Source organism: Moschus berezovskii, chromosome 22 (genome assembly GCF_049115385.1).
Source record: "Moschus berezovskii isolate FMDL1 chromosome 22, NW_MosBer_1.0, whole genome shotgun sequence".
Classification (NCBI taxonomy): Eukaryota; Metazoa; Chordata; class Mammalia; order Artiodactyla; family Moschidae; genus Moschus; species Moschus berezovskii.
The window spans coordinates 54,401,052-54,421,595 of record NC_142481.1 but is presented as its reverse complement, the minus strand read 5'-3'; the positions used below and the strand labels follow the sequence as shown (position 1 = coordinate 54,421,595).

Here is a 20,544-nt window from a genome sequence, read left to right as displayed (position 1 = left end):
TAACCCATGTATGTGGGATCTAGAAAAAATGGTACAGAGAAACCTATTTGCAGTGCGGGAATAGAGAAGGAGATGGAGAGAATGGACGTGTGGACACAGGGTTGGGGGTAAGGGAGGCCGGGGTGCATTGGGAGATTGAGATTGACATATGCACACTACCATGGGTAAAATAGACAGCTAATAGGAACCTGCAGTATAGCACCGGGGCTGCAGCCCAGTGCTCTGTGGTGTTGTAGAGGGCTGGGATTGGGGGGCTGGGAGGGAAGGTCAAGAGGGAGCTGTTATAAGTATACATCTGGCTGATTCAGTTTGTCATACAGCAGAAACCAACACAACCTTGTAAAGCAACTAAACCCCTTACAAAACTTCCAGGTAGATGAGAGAGAGGGAGAAAGAGAAAGAAGAATGAATGGGTGAGGGAGCTAGTGAATATTCAACCTGCACCTGAAACATAGCAGTGTAAGGAGCTGAGAAAAGAAAAGGCCTCAAGAAAGACTAGGCTCCATCAGCCAGTAATGTCACAGACTTCTTTTTGTTTCACAGAGTATTCCTCAGCTTTCATGTTATGATCAGAATCCTGTGTCCTTTTTGTACTCAAACTAGCCCCCCTAGCTTAACCCATCTACTTAGAATTGATTCACTTTTATCCCTCTCCTGGCCAGTTTTCTCTCAACCAAGCATTGTGATTTACATTTAGAATTTAGTTTAAAGCCCTAGTGTCTGAATGGAACTGCCCTTGTTAAAATCCCTGGGATCCAATTATATAAATTCTCTCCAGGCCCTGCTCTCTATCCAACAACTGTTGAGCAAATTTCTCTTCTTCACACCCCACCCCCATCCCCATCACATCTTCTTCGACCAGCTCTTCCCAAGGGCCTTTTCCTGTCTCCAAGCATTTGAAGCCCAGCTCCTTTCTTGTCAGCCTGTGATCTCATTTCGGCCCATCCAGGGGAATATCCTTACTGCCCTCTTCCCCATTGAATGTACACGGGATCACATCGTAATGTTTTCTTCCTCTGCATCCACGTTCCTCCCCTCATACACAATTTCTCTTTCTCTCCTTCTCAGCTCCAATCCCTTGTGATTGGAAGTCAAGAAGCCAACTGCCAGTCACTGTCAAATGGAACATTTCCAAAGTTCACCTTTGGAATGGACAACCTTTTGTTCTGTAGAAAAGTGAGGGTTCCAGAAAAGACCTATGGACTTTGTTTCCAGGAAGATGGCACATTCCTTGTGCTTCCCTTGGAATGAGTCAGCAGTGAGGAAGCAGAAATATGTTTCTGTGGGTCTCGCTCCTTTCTGCGCATCACAGGAGAGGACTCACCTGGGTTCCTCCTGCACTTTTTCAGGATTTCAAGTCATTTGCATGATATTAACAATAACAAAGGAAGCAAAGAAGTTCTCATGTCTTTGTAAAATTGAGTCTCTTACCAGATTTTGGCCCCAAGGCCAATACATCTGTCGGCTAAAATAAAAGATAACCTTTATTTCATTTGCCAGCACCATTCAGTGGCCCTGCTTTGAGAATAATTTTGAAGCCATGTTGATCTCATTGGGAAAGAGGGCAGTAATTGCACCTCCCACAGATAGGGCTGGAGGAAGCGGTGGGGCATTCCTGCCATGTCCATGCCATCCTTGGTTTGGGCTTGATACAATCCAGAAGTGGGTGGCCTGGTCTCTCATCTGGGGAAATTGCCCCACCTTGCACCCTGGACTTCTGAAGGTCTCCAGGGTGGTAACTGGCACATCATGTCAAAACATCTCTTTAATGTCTTCATCAGAGACTTAAACATAAGTCATAAATTTCTTTTTTTTTTCTAAGGGTGGGAGTTTAATTGTACTGGGAAGCTCCATTGCATTCTACCATCATTCCTTCCCTCCCAGTTTCCCATTCTCTAAGCAAACCTTTTCACACAAATAACAACACATTCATCAGTAGCTCACTATAGCCACCAATCATCTGAAAAACTGACCACACACTCTTGTTAGCTGCTACATGGGTCATATTTACCATAATTTGGGTTTTACTACTGAGAGACATTTAAGGCAAAAATCACATTATTTTCAAAAATCTGTATTTTAATATACTTTCCTCTCCATGTACCCCTTGTTAGGGGAAGAAGCAGTTCTGCTCTTGGTCGGTCAACATTATATTGGTTCATCTTCAGCTCAAATTTCATCTCCTAACTTCAGATACCATCTCCTGCAAGACTATGCTCCAGTCTGGCTTTTGTCTCTTTCCTGCTCCTCTCAAGTCGTTTTTGCACTTACAAAACTCCCAGTCCACTCCAGTCCCTCTTCCCACAGCCACCTCCAGGGCATAATTTATAAACATTCTTTCTGGGTATGCAGGTGGCTGAAATGAGCTATCCAGGGACAGAGCATCATCTGGGAGTGGGGGTTGAGGTGGATGGACGTCGAACATGGCCCACAGCTACTCAAAGGACTGCTGATCCCAGCCGTGACATAACTGTCCATCAGTGGGGAGAATTAGATGTTTGAACACAGCCAGCCTCAGCCTCGATCCAGTAGAGGAAGAGGGAGGAAAAACTTAAAATTTTAATTCTGCCAATTTAACAAACCTACTTTCTGTCATTATCTAGGATGTAAGTGGAGGGCTGTACAAATTTACTGGAGAATTTTAGCTTACCAAAAAAGAATATAGTGTAAGAGCTATACAAAAAATATCATAAAGGGATGAGGAAGCCAATTGTAGCCAAAGCATTTCGTATAATCAAAGTACATTTTCATGAAAAGGGGCAGGAAAGGGGCACTGATGGATGGAAGAGCATTATGGAAGAGGAACTCCATAAGGTCAAAATTTCTACGGTAGGAACTGATAAACTTCAGAATGTTATCAGGCAGGTGATCATGCAACACAGAAGTATGTTCTTGTGTAGACTTTGTCACAAATTAGATGTAGATACATCACTTGTAGGTGGATACATCTCCTGTTTAAATTTCAATGTCTTTGTGAAATGAGGAGCTTGGCTTGAAATTAGTAGTTTTCAAACTTTATTGTATATGAGGATCACCTGGGATGCTTGTTTGGAAAATATATTTTTTTTAAAGACTCCATTCACTGGAGATTGTGGTACATGCAATTAGGGCTAAGTACCTATATGTGGGAAGAAAATCTTCAGGTTTGACTATCATATAAGTAGGACTTTTTTCTGTACTTGGAGAGGTCTGTCATAGAACTAGTTGAGGGGCTAGTTGAGGGGTGGGAGGTGGACTCTTAGAGATAGTCTAATGTTCTAAGAGGTCACAGTTCCCAGAATTCCAGAACTATAGCCCCTGTGTTGAAAAGTTCTACCTGAATGTTTGCATGATCAATAGTTTGGTCTGATTTAGCTAACCTACAAATACCTTTTTTAAAGCAACTGCTTAATTCAGTATGAGGTGCAGAGGGGGTTATATATCGGGGGGAAAAAAAAGTTGTGCAGCACTGCAGTTCTTATTGTACAGGAGATTAACATTTACTTTGAAATAAAGAAAATAATAAGTAATTAACCCCATAAGAAAATTAAACAATAACGGGCAGGAATTCAGAAGACAGAAAATTTGTTCAGCCTTGGGTAACAATCAAATTATTAATAGAAGTGAGGATGCTAGTTAGGCATGACCTTGTACAAAGAAGAACTTGGACTCTGAGATTTAATGGCCTCTGGCTGACACCGCTTTGTGTGTCCATCTTCCCCAAGACCAGCAGAGTCTAGTGATCTGAAGATGGGTCTTCTTTGAACAGAACTTAGCATGGGCCAGGACCACTTTTTCTTTTTTCATCTTCCCTGGCCCTGTTTTCTAATTCACACACTGGGTCTTAGCTAAGTTAATATAGTTGACTCAACAACTGTCTACAGCCTGGTCTTGGGATCTCTTTCCTGCTGTTCACCTTGTAGGAGGACTCTTCTTTGTGGGCTAATTTTACATCTTATTCCCCAAGGGCAGTCTGTCCACCCCCCCCCCCCACCTCCCCACCCCGAGTGCCTTGGGAATCTCTTACCAGAGTGCACTGGCAGTGCTTAAATCACAGTTTTTCAGATCAGGAGAGCATTTTACATCTTAAAAACACTTACACTCATTACCCTGTTGCTACTGATTTAAATTGTTGCAGGTCTCAGTCAATGCTGGCTTTTGACTCGGCTGAAAAAAAAAAAAAAATAGAGGGCCAGGGAGAGAGAGGCATGTAACTGACTCTGTGCAGATGCTAGAAATTGATATTAGACTTCCTTGCCATCCTTGTTGTCAAGCCAAAACCCATCATCATTGAGAAGCAGTGTTTCGGGTGAAATCGGAGGACTTTTCCCACAAGAACTAATTTTAGATTAATAGAAAACAATTGCAGCTGTATCATTTTCAAAGGCATGTTGTGTTAGACAGTGGCTCATAGTTCAGAGGAAACTGCTTCTCAGCTCGGATTTAGTTGAGCGTTTCTTCTCACATCAGGGGAAACGCCTGTATCATTGTACTGTAAAACACAAGAAAACAGGGCCTGGAAACAAACACCAGCAGAACAGACATCAACAGGCTCTAACAAGCCGGTTTTCCTGAAATGTCCATAGGCAGGGTTCTGGTCAGAGGAGATTGCCTCAAGGGCAGCACTCGCTTATCCCAGAGAGAGGCTGGCAAAGGATAAAGCCTGTCATCCCTCCCTCCAAGAAACCCTGAAGCCCTGGTTCTTTTTCTGACATGATATCCCTTTTCTGGAGCGGAAGTGCCTTCTGCAGAGCCAGCCCATTCCCTCCGGGGCTGGTCTCGGGGGAAGTGCAGCATCTGGCTCTGGCCTCCGTCTAATTACCCATCTGTTTGCAGGGAGGGAAGGGATGCTCGAGTTCCATCCCTTCCCCAGCATCTCTGTGTGCTGACGCATGAAGACCACAGCAGCTGCACCTCGGAGTCCACCCTGTGGGCATCACACTAGCTGGCTTAGCTGTTCTGTTCAGTTCTTGGTCAGGGCTGCCCGACCCTCGAGACCACATCTCTGACTCGCCCACCGTGGCTCCTGTATACAGTGGGTGCATTTGACTGACCCAGGTTCCTTGTTGCTCACCGAGCCAGTGCCCTGAGCTTCACTGGGGTGCCTGAGGCCCCCTCCCTTAGAGAGGCTCAGATACCTCCTGTCCAGCTCTTTCTGTCAGCACCCGCAGATGGGTCCTGCACTGTGCAGCCTTTTAATCCTCTTTTACCAGCCTTTGTGCATTTTCCCTCACTCTGGAAGCCATGTTTGGAAAGAGCTTATATGCCAAACAAATTGCATTTAATAAACAGGTATTCATTCATTTTTCTACTTTTTGAAGATTAATCAAGGTCTGTGTCAGGGTCAAAAATTCTTGTTAATCTTTGATAAATGGAAGGACCAATTTAAATTCCATTCAAGCCCCAAACAAAGCTCTTTTAGCTAATTCAGATGATCTGGTTATGGAAGAGTTTGTAGTTTCGTTCAGTGTTTTGATGTATTGAACCATTTCAGACCACCGTTAGCATCTAAACCAAGTGGTTACTAGAATACTTTGGAAGTAGTATGGGTTTAGGTTCCACTTGGCTACAGCTTCCTTGCATGACCTTGGACAAGTTTCTGAACTGAATGTATCTCAGTTTCTTCATGGGTAAAATGGGGATAATTATACTACTGATTCAATAGGATTATCATGAAGATAAAATCACATCATGTTCACAGAGTACTCTAGAGAGGTGTGAGACAAGAAATGAGTAAATGTTGGCTGCTCCTAAGTTTATTTTCATAATTTTTTTATCAACACCATCAATTATCATCACAAAACCAAGATGTCTGAGAATGGAGACCCCAGATCAGGAACCTCTCTCTCTGTTCTTGGGCAAATACTCATTCAACTCAACTCTAGCTGGAACTCCTAGTGATTCCCACTGTATGCCCCCTTTTCCAGTGAAAAAGTGAAACTTGCTCAGTTGTGTCCAAGGCTTTGCAACACCATGGACTATATAGTCCATGGAATTCTCCAGGCCAGAATACTGGAGTGGGTAGCCTTTCCCTTCTCCAGGGGATCTTCCCAACCCAATGACTGAACCCAGGTCTTCCACACTGCAGGTGGATTCTTCACCAGCTGAAACACCAAGGAAGCCCCTCTTTTCCAATAGTAGTAGCAATTTTAACCAGGGACTTGATCATCCAGCTAATGACTAACTTTTCCAGCCACCTTTGCCAGGTATGGCTATACAACCAGGTGATGGCCACTGAGACGTGAACACACATGAGGTGTGCATTTCAAGTAATTCCCTTAAAAGGAAAGAAACATGTTCTCCCTTCCTCTTTTCCCTCTCCCTTCCAGCCGGAAGGCAGACATGGTAGTAAGTTATCTTCAGTTAAGCCAGCAAGGGCACATGCTGAAGATGGCACGGTAACAAGATGGACCCCCAACACCCATCAGACCACTATTCCAATTCTGGACCACCAGCCCAGACTGAGATACAAGGGAGAAAGTCACTTCTTTGTCGCTTTAAACCACTGAATCTTCTGGTCTCCTATTACAATACAACAGTGTGCCCTGAAAAACACACCTGTTTTCAAAAAATAGAAGTGCTACTTTCCCCCCGTATTATACAACTTGCTGAAGTACAAAGCCACATCAGCCTGTTATGGCTTCCTTCTGATTGGCTGCAACTAGATGACAACAGGGATCGTGCTGCACCCATTGAGAAGAAAGATTACCCAGCCCCCCTGTAGGCTTCTGGGGAATCAATATATTTTAATTATGAGAAAACACACTGTGTTTACACTTCACACAGTGGCAAGAGGAAGGTCAAATCACAATCCTCACAGCCTTTATCAAAACCATGTACCACTGTGTCTGTCAAGTGGGATTCAAAATTGGATGAACCTGAAGAGTTTTCATCTCCCTGTTTTTCCCTTTGTTTGTTTATGTGGTTGTAGCTTACAGGATTAAAAGACTTACAAAGCAAAGCATAGCAAAGGAAAATGGAGCCTTTGGGCTGATGAAATAACTTCCATTTTAGGAAAAAAAGGCAATTAGTGACTTGAGGTTTTCCAGGTGGGGCAGTGACTAGGAGCTTACCATAGTCCTTTCCTATTATATATCTAAAAATATTTGAGGAATAATCAAAACTGTAGGAAAACACACATGCAATACAAAGTAACCCCTTTCCCCTTCCCAGTGACTCATCAGTTTCCTGAACTGGAACAGCACTGAGCTTTACGAGTGTGGAAATGCCAGTTCTGAGAACAGTGTGTGTTGCTTTGTGTGAAAACGTTAGGCAGCCTTATAAAAGCCAGTCTAGGACAGAGTGTCCCTGCCCTATTGCCCTGCCTGACTGATCTCCATGTTCGTTAGAGTCATCTGATTTCTTAGCAGACACTCGCTGGCTTTTCTGTGGAGGCAGATCGACACTGGAATCAACAATAATACTAATGACAGCAACAACTAAAACAACCTCGCTTAACTTTTACACCTTATAAGGAGGCCTTGGAGAAGGAAATGGCAACCCACTCCACTGTTCTTGCCTGGAGAATCCCAGGGACGGGGGAGCCTGGTGGGCTTCCGTCTGTGGGGTCGCACAGAGTCGGACACGACTGAAGCGACTTAGCAGCAGCAGCAGCAGCAGCAGCAAGGAGGCCTTGGTAGCCTCATGATAAATGTTAGGGAGCCACAACTAGAAATATTATGAAATTTACTTAAGGTGACCCAGAGAATCATAATAAATGATTACAATGGTGACGGCAGTGATGACAGTGACATTAATGATGATGGTGGTGGTGATGGTCATGAGAGTGGCGTTGGTGGTAATGGTGCCACCTCCCTGTAGGTATGGTACTGGCTAACCATTTACTTACAGGCAAATGTGGAAAGTTAAAGTGCTTACTGCAGTGTTTTTAACACATTCAATAATTGTCAGCTTTGGGGCCATGACTAAGATGAGGCGAATGAGGTATTTTCATAGGGCACAACATTTAGGAAGGGGTGCCAAAACACTCAGTTATCAAAACAAATAATACTTAATGCAATATTTTATAACAAAAATTAATACAAAAAATGGTAAACAAGAATCAACATTTTAAATAAAGTTCAGACACTTGTAAACTTGCCCACTCGTCTCACCCAACCCTGTCCCAGTCTCTCATTTAAAGTTAGTCTCAATAAATCCTCACAGCAAGCCCAAGCCCATGTGTTAGCCTTGTTTTACAGATGATGATATTGAGGTTCAGCAGGTTTGTTTACAATTAACATAGTTCATATGCAGAAGAATTGGGATTTAGGCTCCAATCTATTGAACCACTTGTGGCGCAGTGGTAAAGAATCTGCCTGCAGTGCAGGAGACCTGGGTTTGATCCCTGGGTCAGGAAGATCCCCTGGAGAAGGAAATGGCAATGTAATCCAGTATTCTTGCCTGCAGAATCCCATGGACAAAGAAGCCTGGCAGGCTCCAGTCCATGGGATCACTAAGAGTTGGACACAACTTAGGGACTAAACAGCAACTACCCAACATAGAAGTTCAGGTTTTTCCCATTATTCTACCTGTTATCTAAAAAAAATTTCTGCATATCATTAACATAGTCACTGCAATTTTCTAGATCACCTTTAAAAGGTGAAGAGTAAATAAAAACTATTAGCCACAGCTCTTATCGGACAATGATGTCAGTTAAGGTGTCACTGATACTTAGAGAACCTGATGAATGTGCATTTATTAAATATCCACTCATCTAAATAATCCATGTAACCTACTCAGAAATTCTACATGGAAGGCATCAGTGTTCCATATCACAGATGGGGAAACATATCTCAGGATGGGGTGTCATGAACCATCGTCAGCCCACGTTAAAGCCAGCTCATCTTGCAGGCTGATGTAATCCTGTCCTCTCTACTGCTTCAGAATTGTCTGCATTTGTCCCTTGAGCCCAGTGCTCTTTATATTTCAACATAGCAGTCTTCTTCAGAGAGACCCATTTTGCTTGTATCATGAATTGTTTTCCCTAGAATTATTTTATTTGCATTAATGTATTGATTTTAATAGCAACTTATGTCTCGTGTGATTTTAAAATTGGCATATATTAGTTGAAGGTAGTTTGGAAAATAGTGAAAAAAGAATTTTTAAACAGTATTTCTGTCATTCAGAAATAGAGATGTAATTTAATGCTGTTCTTTCCTAATTTTTGTTTTGTTTTTGTTTAGAGTATTTTTTTTTCTTGAACAACCTATCCTCTTGGTGATAATAGAAACTGATGACAGAAGAGTAAATAATATCTCCGGACTAGACTTTTTTGCCAGGAGTGTGCCCTTGACTCCATCTGCTCTTAACCTGTGCTTGGACATGTTCAATCAAATATCTGCTACCACTTTTAATTTCCCCATCTAGACACTTTTGTTGGGCTGTTATCCTCTCCAATAAGTTAAGAGAAGTTTCCCATATCCTATGACAAATTAATTTTTACCACTTATTGATAACTGAATAGAAAGTATTCCATATCTGCAAAATAATACACATAAACATAAAAATTAAATGTAATTTTAGGAATTTTACAGAGTCCCTTAAATCCTATTCATGCACCCCCTGACATTGGTAGAGCCCAAGATTAGAAGTTTGATGCGTAGTTTCCCTTGATCCTTTTTTCCTGAAGGCATTTCCCCTTCCATCTAACTTTCTCCAGTGCTTTTCTTGATAAAGATTTTGCTCTGTGCCTCTAGAATTTGTCTTATTCACACTATTTACTTTTATCCTTTTGTGCACTGACAACTCTTCATTCTCCCAAAAACACCTCTTCAGACACCAAAATACACATCCTTTCAGATTCCATCCAACAGTAAGTTTACTACTGCGTTTGGTGCTTGAAGAGCATCACTATGGTGAAAATCTCTCTTTTCTTGGTTTCCATTATGTTATATTCTTTTGACTCGCCACCAGCTTATCTAACTGTATGCTTTCTAACTCCTTTTTTTTAATCCACTTTTCTCTCTTTCTGCTTCCTCATTGCAAATATCCCCCAATGTTACTTGTATTTGGTTATTTTCTCCCTTGTCAGTCCCCAAACTCCTATGACTCACCTCTTGGTACATGTACCTACACAGAGGTGATCTGAAGAATGTTTAGCAAAATGCATGCAGCTATCTCCAAGTAATAAGATTTAGAACACTACCAATTTTTCATACTCTTTTCTTTTTGACATTTTAAGCAAGAAACAAATACCATATATAGACATACAATACACGTTTATGTATATATACATATCCTCACATCACAATGAATTCCTGATGGTACCAAGATAAGTGTTCAAGGCAACTGTAAAAAACTGGAAGAAATCCATCAGAGGTGAATTTTTTATAATCCTGTGGTTAAGCAGACCTTAAACATGTCACCCAAAAGTCAAAACTATAAGCTGAAAAATTGATATAGTTGACTACATAAAATTTTAATGTTTCTGTAAAGAAAAACTCTATAACTAAGTATGAAGGCAAATGACATATTGAAAAATATATATTATTCTGTACCGCATATCTCAAAGGACAAGCATCCTTCTCCAGTAGTGTGCCCTCCAGCACATACTTTAACTTTTATGTGGCTTTCTTTCCTCATCAATAAAATGAGGCTTGTGATGCTGCCTCTTAAGTTCTTCTAAGAAGTAGATGGGATAAAAGAGTATTTATCAGTGGTTCTAAACTGGGGGGTGGTGTTTTTGTTCCCCACAGTGGAATATTGCAATGTCTGGTGACATTTTTGACTGTCATAACTGGGGGTTACTACTGGGAACATGTGGGTAGAGAACAGAGATGATAAGCATCCTATGATGCACAGGAACAACACTCACTCGGAACAGAGAATCACCAGCCCAAAATGTCAATAGTTTTTGTGGTAGAAAAACTCCAGTCTATATGGAGGAGGGCTTCCCTGGTGGCTCAGTGGTTAAGAATCTGTATCCAATGCAGGAGACACAGGAGAAGCTGGTTCGATCCCTGGGTCAGGAAGATGCCCTGGAGGAGGAAATAGCAACTCACTCCAGTATCCTTGCAGGGAAAATTCCATGGACAGAGGAGCCTGGCAGGCTACAGTCCATGGGGTTGCAAAGAGTCGGACACGACTTAGCATCTAAATGACAATACGGAGGGCACTGCAGAGTGGCTGTCACAGAGTAAGTGCTTAGTGAACGTCACCATCAGGCATCTCTTCCTATCAGCACACCTGAGTGCATGTCCCCTCCTGGGCACATTGACTCACCACCATTCTCTCTTAAGGACAAAACATAACTTGAGGTGCATCTTACTCATCCTGTGCCCATTGTCTTTTTCTGTTTCCCCAGCACTTTTCATTTCCAGCGTCCCCTTAAGAAACTCCATGAATTTTACTACCATCCAGATGAGTCATGTCTTCCTTTCAAAATCAGAGAACTTCCTTTGTGAATTCTGGTACATTTCAGAAAGCTTTCTGTCGCAGTGTAGTTGGTGAGCATTGTTGTGTTAGTTTCAAGTATACACCAAAGTCATTCTGTTATCCATACACATGTATCTATTCTTTCTCAAAATGTTTTTTCCCATTTAGGCTATCATTGAGCAGACCTCCCTGTGCTATACAATAGGTCCTTCTTGGTTATTTTAAATATAGCAGTGTGTACGTGTCAGTCTAACCTTCTGCTTTTAACCTGATTATGTAAAACTGTTGTCTTGATCCTGTAGAAAGACCTCATGTCCCTTACAAGGAAAGATGGATTTATATTCATTCTTCAACCCCCACAGAGCCTACTAAGCATAGAAACCTTCACAGAGCAGGCAAGCAACTTACATTTGTCCATGTGAACCATTTTAGCAATTCCATTTTTTGATCATTCTTACAATTGAGGATGTATTTATAGCCCTCTGTTTGGACCACTTAGCACAAGTTAATCGTGCGCCGGTTTAAATTCCTATAACCCATTTAGGTGAGTTTATTGTCCATGTAAGTGAGGATATTCAGTATGTTCAAGCAAATAGTGACCAACCCTGATAATGGATATTTTTCATCTCTCCCTGCTCCATTGATCCAGTATTCAAACCGTCATTGCTCCCATGAATGTGGAGCTGCCAGACTGTGGCCGGGCCTCAGCAGCAGAGCTGCCACTTCCGTTTTAATTTAAGAAAAAGAGAAATTGACTGGGAGGTATTTATGCAAATCAGGAGGGTTCTGAGGGATTATCTGGCAACTGCGTTAATGGATGTGCCGTTCTTAGAAGTGAACCTCACCTTTTGCTTTTCCTGTCAGAAGGGGGGTCTGTGTGGTCCTTTATGCCTATGGATGACTGAGGGTGCTTGCTGTACTTCATCCATACCAGTGAACCCAAGTCCTGTGCAGTCAGGGGGATCACTCAGGCCACAGTGGGGATCACCTTTGATTGTGGGGTCATGGGGGCAGAATACAGTTGACCATGCTATCCACGGGTTCTGCATCCAACCACAAATCAAAAATATTCAGAAAAAAAAATCCAAAACATTTCAAAAAGCACAACAAATTTGCTTCATATTAGCAAATACTTACTTATTACTTATATTGTATTTACAACTATTTAGTATTTACAACTAAATAGTACAACTATTTGCCTATTATTTACATTGTATTAGGTATTCTTAGTCATCTAGAGATGGTTTAAAGTATACAGGAGGATGTGCACAGGTTGTACACAGACACTACACCATTTTATATAAGATCTGAGTATTCCTGGGTTTTGGTATCTGTGGGGGCAGGGGTCCTGGAACCAGTCCCCTGTAGATACTTCAGACACCAAGGGATGACTGTATTCTGGCTTTGCTCTCTCACTGAATTCCTCTCAGGACACCTGTCCATTTCAGACACCTGAAGTGTGTGCTTCTTCAGGTGAGAAAAGTAGTTTCCTTAAGTGCCAACCATGCCCCAAGCACTGTTGGCGTTTATTCAACAAATATGAACCTAGCTCCTCAATGTGCCTCTCTTATTGGTACTGAAGATATAAAAGTGTATGTACCCACCAATAGTGCAAGATGGTTCCCTTTTCTCCATACCCTCTCCAAGATCTATTGTTTGTAGATTTTTTTTTCTGGATGATGGCCATTCTGAGCGATGTGAGGTAACACCTCATTGTAGTTTTGATTTGCATTTCTCTAATAATGAGCGATGTTGAGCATCTTTTCATGTGTTTATTAGCCATCTGTATGTCTTCTTTGGAGAAAAGCCCACTTTTTGATTGAGTTGTCTGATATATATGGAATCTAGAAAGATGGTACCAATGAACCTATTTACATGGCAGCGATAGATACGCAAACATGGAAAACAGACTTGTGGATACAGAAGGGGAAGGAGAGGGTGGGACGAATTGAGAGCATAGCATGAAAACATATACATTACCATGTGTAAAATGTAACCAGTGAGAGTTTGCTATATGACACAGGGAGCTCAAGCTGGGTACTCCATGAAAACATAGAAGGGTGGGATGGAGTGGGAGGTGGGAAGGAACTTCAAGAGGTTGCAAGAGTATGCAAGAAGTTCATGCATACCTATGGCTGATTCATGTTGATGTATGGCAAAAACCAAAACAATATTTTAAAGTAATTATCATCCAATTAAAAATAAATAGATTTTAAAAAGTGTACATAGTCTGTTGTTTGGTGGCCCCAAAGGATATGGCCGCATATATCATAGCACCCAGAACCTAGAAAGTGACCTTATTTGGATTAAGGACCTTTGTAATTGTAACTGAGTTAAGGATCTTGAAACGAGATGGTCCTGGATTATCTAACTGGGAGTCCTTACAAGAGACACACAAAGAATGTAAGACACACACAAAGCAGCAGCACAGAGAGGAGGGGAAGCTCATGTGAGGATGGAGGTGGGGACGAGGGTGATGCATCCTCAAGCCAAACAACATGGGGAGCCACCAGAAGCTAGAACAAGCAAGGAGTGGAATCCATCCCAGAACCTTCAGAGGAAGTGGGACTCTGTTAATTCCTTGGTTGATTTTGAAGCCTCCAGAATATGAGAGAATATCTATATTTCTGTTGTTGTAAGCACCAAAGTTTGTAGTAGTTTATTAGAGCAGCCCTATAAAACTGACATAGTGAACCAACAAGGCCAGAATCCCTGCCTTTGTGATGTGCTCGCTTCATCTGGGTGCAGACAGACAATAGAAAAGCGAAATGTAATGGATGTTAGATTGTGACCAGCATGGTAGAGATTAACCAAGAAGCCTAAGGGGTCAAGGATTAGGGGAAGATCTGTGTTCATGAATTAAGTGATTACCAGGCAAGGCCTTACCAAGAAGGGGACATTCATGCAGGACTGAGAGGAGGTGAAGGGATACATCGAGTAGGTGTCCTCAGGAAGAGCCCTGTAGATGAGGGAAACGCAAGGACAAAGGCCCCGAGACTAGAGGTTCCTGGTGTATTGAAGGAATTACAGGGAAGCAAGGGAGAGGGGACCAGATCACACAAAGCTCTTGCTTGTGTGTGCCTGAGTACTCAGCACACATTTATGGAGCACGTACTTTATATATTATTTCATGACGCTCTTACCAAAGCCTGGAGAGGTGGGTATAAAATTCCTACTTCACAGATGAAAGCACTGATGCTCTGCTCAGGATTCAGTTCAGTTCAGTTCAGTTCAGTCGCTCAGTCGTGTCCGACTCTCCGCGACCCCATGAATCACAGCACGCCAGGCCTCCCTGTCCATCACCAACTCCCGGAGTACACTCAAACTCATGTCCACAGAGTCGGTGATGCCATCCAGCCATCTCATTCTCCGTCGTCCCCTTCTCCTCCCGCCCCCAACCTTTCCCAGCATCAGAGTCTTTTCCAGTGAGTCAACTCGTCGCATGAGGTGGCCAAAGTATTGGAGTTTCAGCTTTAGCATCAGGATTACTCAGCTCTTTTTTGGCAGCAGTGGAATAGAAATTCAAATTCAAAGCCCTTTCCCCAACATGGACATGATTTAGATAAACACCTGTTACCTCACTTAAAATTCTCCTTTAAGTGTTTAGTTCCATATAACTGACTTGATAAGTAAGCCCAGCTTCCCCTAAGGCTAATGCAAATATGTTTTAAATAGAAAATTGCTGTCGGGAGGTGAGAGGGGTCTGTTACTTTGGCAAAGGTCAATGGCTGTGGGTTGCTATCTCTCATGATGTCTTTAGAATCTTGCAGTAACTTTGTGACTTCAGGTATCATTGGACTGATACTTTATCTCTTTAAATGGATTAAGTGGTTTTTCCTTTCATTTAATATCTCAAAAGCCAGATTCATAAACAGGGACAAAATAAGAAATGCTGTATAGGGAGAATAAATAAATGTAAAATCAGGATAGTCACATACGATCACAGATGCAGCCGCAATATGAAAAAGAGAACAGAGAAGGTACCTTATTTCTTATGCAAACAGTTGTAACCAAGTTGCAAACGGCTCAGACTTGATCACATTGGCCTCTCACATTGATTAGTCCTCTTTTGGGGTGTTACAGGAAGAAACTAGGGAAAGACAGGTGAAGGAACCAAAGGCAAGCTCTACCTACCGCCCCAACACAGTAGTAAAGCACAGAGGGGATTCCCAAGCCTCCTGGGAAACTCCTACTCTTGCATTCAAAGGAACCTCTGTATGTTTGATGGAAGTAGTTAAAGATCTGTGAACAGTGCTTAACTGGCACACTGCGTCTCCTAGATAATTCTGCATAAGCAGGAACTTACATATTTATGATGTGTCTCTGCCACTTCTTTTATATTTTCATTTGGTATGTTTTTGAGGAAATTCCAAGAGAGTTTGCTTGATGCAAATACTGTACTTCATCACATTAATAAGAGAAGAGGTAGAAAAATCAAGACAATTGAATGAGTCAGCTTAAATTAGATGCTCAAAAAATGCTCTCTGGAAAAAAGAAATGACCTCCATTGATGAGAGGGAAATTTGGATTTAGTGAGGATGTATTCATGGGCTAATTAATGCAACAGTGGAATACTGAGTCTAGAAGCAGAAACATACTCAAGTGAGCTGGACCTGATTCCTGACCCAGGGATATTGGCTTTCTCTTGCAGCTAATTATGGTAGATAGCGAGGACTCAGATGGGGAAGGAGAAAGAGAGGGGCAGGGAAGCCAGCAAATGGCTCTTCAGGCTCAAGAGGATGTGTATTGGCCAGTCAGAATAGCCTTCATCACAAAGTCTACAAATAATAAATGCTGGAGAGGGTGTGGAGAAAAGGGCATCTTCCTACACCATTCATGGGAATGTAAATTGATGAAGTCATTATGGAAAATAGTATGGAGGTTCCTTGGAAAACTAAAAATAGAGTTGCCATATAATCCACCAATCCTCCTCCTGGGCATGTATCTGGAAAAGACAAAAACTCTTATTTGAAAAGAGGCATGCCCCAGTGATCATAGCCAAGATATGGAAGCAACCTAAATGTCCATCAATAGATGAACGGATAAAGAAGATGTGGCATATATATATGTAAATATATATATATATATATATATATAAAACATGCAATGGAATATTAGTTGGCCATAAAAGGGAAAGAAATAATGCCATTTGCAGCAACATAGATGGGCACAGAGATGATCATACTAAGTGAAGTAAGTCTGAGAAAGACAAATACCATATGATATAACTTATCTAAAATATGGTACAAGTAAATTTATTTACAAAACAAAAACAGACTCACAGGCATAAAACGTAAACTTATGGTTACCAAAGGGGAAGGTGAGGAGGGATATATTAAGAGTATAGGATGAACAGGTGCACACTACTACATACAAAATAGATAAACAACAGGGACCTACTTGCTGTCTGACACAAGGAACTGCATTCAGTATCTTCTAACAACCTATAATGGAAAAGCATTGGAAAAGAAGACCATACTGTGTTGGCCAAAAAGTTCATTTGGGTTTTCCTATGGCAAAACCCAAACGGACCCTTTGGCCAACCCAACAGGTATATACATATGTATGTATGACCAAATCACTTTGCTGTTACATACCTGAAATTAACACAAAATTGTAATTCAGCTATACTTCAATAAAAAGGAAGAAAAGGATGTGTGTTGGGAAGAACTCTGAACTAACAACACTCATATCAGTTCAAACCTGGGCACCCATATTAATTAAGGAATTGGCTAATAGCTATAATAAAGATGCTCCAGCCTTATCCAACCTTTAGAAAGGGCAACAGGGAGGAAAAGGAGAAGTAAAACATCTTTTTTTTTTTTTAAAGGATATTGGTTACAAGTTGTCTTCTCATTTCAGTTTATTCTCCATGGACAAGAGCTAAGTCACATGACCACACTCAGCTGCAAAGAACCGTGGAAAGTGTAGTTTCTAGCCAAGTATCTAGGGGCCAAAGTAAAACCCAGAGAATACCGATAAGATTCCATTACTACAGGAAGATACACAGTTTCTGGCAAAGCCAAATGAATGAAATAATGCCATTTGCAGCAACGTGAATGGACCTAGAGATGATCATACTAAGCAAAGTATGTCAGACAGAGAAAGGCTCCACCCTTCACTACACAGTACTTTGCTTTGCTGTCTCTACTTAAAAATTAGGTCAGAAGAAGGGGGATGTCCTCTACTTAAGCCTGTAAACTCTAGGGCCCAACCCCTTTTCACTCTTTCTCCCTCTTCAAATCTCATTTCTTTCCAGTTCCTTACATTCTGCTACACATAGACACACGAAAGCAGTTCTAAAGTCTTTAGCTGCAGGCTAGAGAACCACCCCCCCACCCCCCACCACATAGTTTAGTGTCTCTCACAAATTGAGCTGGCTATTCCGACCAACAGCCTCAGGCCTTCACCTGTCAGAATTCCTGGTAGAGCACGGAACAATGTTTTCCCCTGTGAAGGACAAAGACAAAGGAGGACCTCCAGTTACGTGTGCGTTCACCTCCTCTTCCGCCCAGATACAGAGAACTTGTCTCACAGCATAGTTTGTTTCAGCAGCAATGTTGAATTCTTATCACAGCTCATGCTCACATTCTCACCAGGGGCATCTTAATTGGTTCTCTATCTCAGATAGGAGGGCTTGGCTTCTGTGGATTTTGCTTTGTTTTGATTTGATTTGATTCTCTTTAAAATATTTGCAGTGGATTCAGCATCTTTAAAATAATGCCTGCCAGGGCATTTACAAGGCCTGACAAAAATTATAGCAAGTTTCAGGGTCAGCCTCATCCATAGTGGTTCAAAATGAATAGCAGACACTGAAAATTTTGGATTAAAATATGACCTTCACTATATTACTCAGAACATCCTCTCGCTAGCATTTGGTGTTTGTTTGTTGTTCTTTTTAATGAGACAAAAGCCCTTAATTTTCAATTCACAGCAAAATCATTTTGAAATGTACCCGTCCAGGTCAGCATTTCATTTTATGTGCTTAAGGTCAGTAGCTTAAGATGGCTGATATTTTACATGCACAGTGCCTAACTCAAGTATCATTTAACATGATGCTCTACAGTAACTGTCATCTTCTGGATGCTAAGTGTGGGTACTTTCAAGTCTGAACCACAGCTTTAATTAAAAAGAGACTCAATGTAATAGTTAATTACCATAAAGGAATTTGTTGTCACGTTAGGTGTATGTTTTAGACCCAAGTAATAATTTTTCATTAATACAGAAAGAGAAAAAAAAATGTGATCTGAGATGCCTTCTCCCTGATGCATAAGAAAACAAAATTCAGACACATCTCATAAACAGTTTTGATAGACACGACTTACTTTTCCCCAAGGCAGCTCCTTTGTGAAAAATGCCAAAGCCTGTCTTTCTGAGCAAATCAAACGCTAGGCCTGGGAAAGATGGGGGGAGGGGGAGGCTCAGGGAAGGCTGGCCTAGCTCTTCACTGCTTAGTGAGACTTTGATGACATCGGTCGCTGCCACTCGGTTTGCTCAGTCTTTGGTGACAGACCAAAACCGAACGGGGGTTATTCACTTCTGTAGTCCCTGGTTTGCTTCTGATAGTGTCTAATCAATAACCTAAGTGAAGTGAGGCATAACTCCAGAGTTTGAGGGGGGTCAGCAGTCATTACTGGTGTTTAAAAAGTGGGTCTTTTCAAAATGATGGCAATTTTATTTTCAGAAACTGGTTTCACCCCAGTATGATGTTTGAGTGAGTTGGAGTAGAATTAACTACTGTTCCTAAGAGTTAGTCAGAACAGAATGATCTGATTTTGCATTAAAATGCTGCACCTGTCCCACTTTCTCCAGATTTGAGTGACTTAGATTCCAGTGATAGCCAATAATGTTTACTGACCCTTTATGGTAGCCACCACAGAGACTGATCTGTGAAATATCTCCTACTTAATCTTAGACTAACCCTAGGCCCATGAGTTACATATACCAACATGCAACCCATTTCACAGATGAACAAACTACAGTTCAAGAATGTGGCATAGCTTGTCTATGATTCTGAGCTCTGATTCTTTAAACTATATTGCTGCCCTGAGAAACGTTCCGAAGAGCAAAAAAAAGAAAAGAAAACTGGTGAGGAAATATCTTAAAATTATTATGCATCTAACCTTTTCTTTTTTCGATATCCATATCTGGTCAAAAAATGACAACAGAAGGTCATCTTATGTTTGTCCTTTTCTCCAGTTGGTTACCTGCCTATTTACTTTGCTACTTTTATTCATCATTAAGTAATTGGTAGATGATAATAGCTAAGTAAAGGAATAAAAATGAAGGGAATTAATCAGTTCATTGATTGATTCACCATGTATTGATCCATCATGTGCCAGGCACTGTTACCAGCTCTTAAGATACCCTGAGTTTGCATTCTTGAGAAAGAGGAAGACAGCAGTATAAGTAATGAAAATGTATGATGAGTAATTTTGATAATGGAAAGTGCTAAGGACAAAAAAGCAAAGAAATGTCGAGGTGGGAAATATTGAAATGTGAAATGGGAAAGCCGCGTGACCAAGGTGGCATTTGAGTAGACACCTAAAAAAAGTTAGGAAATGAGGAAAGGAGTTAGGAAATGAGGAAAGGAAATGTGGAAGCGTAGGGGAAGAGCACCGCAGGTACAGGGTATAAGAGATGCAGAGGTCCTGCGGCAGGAGCATGCCTGCAGGCTTGAGAAAGAACCGGAAGGCCAGTGAGTCTGCAGCGACCGAGGGCAAGAAGAGGATCTGAGGCATGGCACGAACTGAATGATGTAGGAGTATTTCTGTAGAGTAGGAGCTTCGTTTTGACTCTAAATTTTGAGTGGAAGGGTGACATAAACATAAAACTGTATCTGGACCTTTCTTTGCTATGTTGAAACTGTTGGGGGTGGAAGTGAATGGAGGGGAGACTGGGAGACCAGTGTAGGAGCTACTGCAATCGCCCAGGCAGGAAGAAGACTCCCCCACCTCCTTTCTTTCGACTTCATAGATTTTTGTGTTTTCATATCTATCTCATTCAGAACAATGAGTCACTGAATGACAGTTAATTAGGCCCTTTGATATTAGCATCCATTATATTGCATTTTCTGAGAGAGACCTATCTCCTTTGGGAGACAGTGTTGCGGAAAAACAACCCTCTCAATTTAAGCAGAGTGGATCAATAAGAGCTGTTTTTCATTTGCTTAGATTTTGATGTTTATTA

General features: G+C 41.5%; 1 protein-coding gene across 1 annotated transcript in view; it reads left to right on the top strand.

Moving 5' to 3' along the window:
- CDH13 (cadherin 13) overlaps positions 1 to 20,544 on the top strand; it is a 1,084,595-nt gene that overhangs the window by 347,484 nt on the left and 716,567 nt on the right. The window lies entirely within an intron of this gene.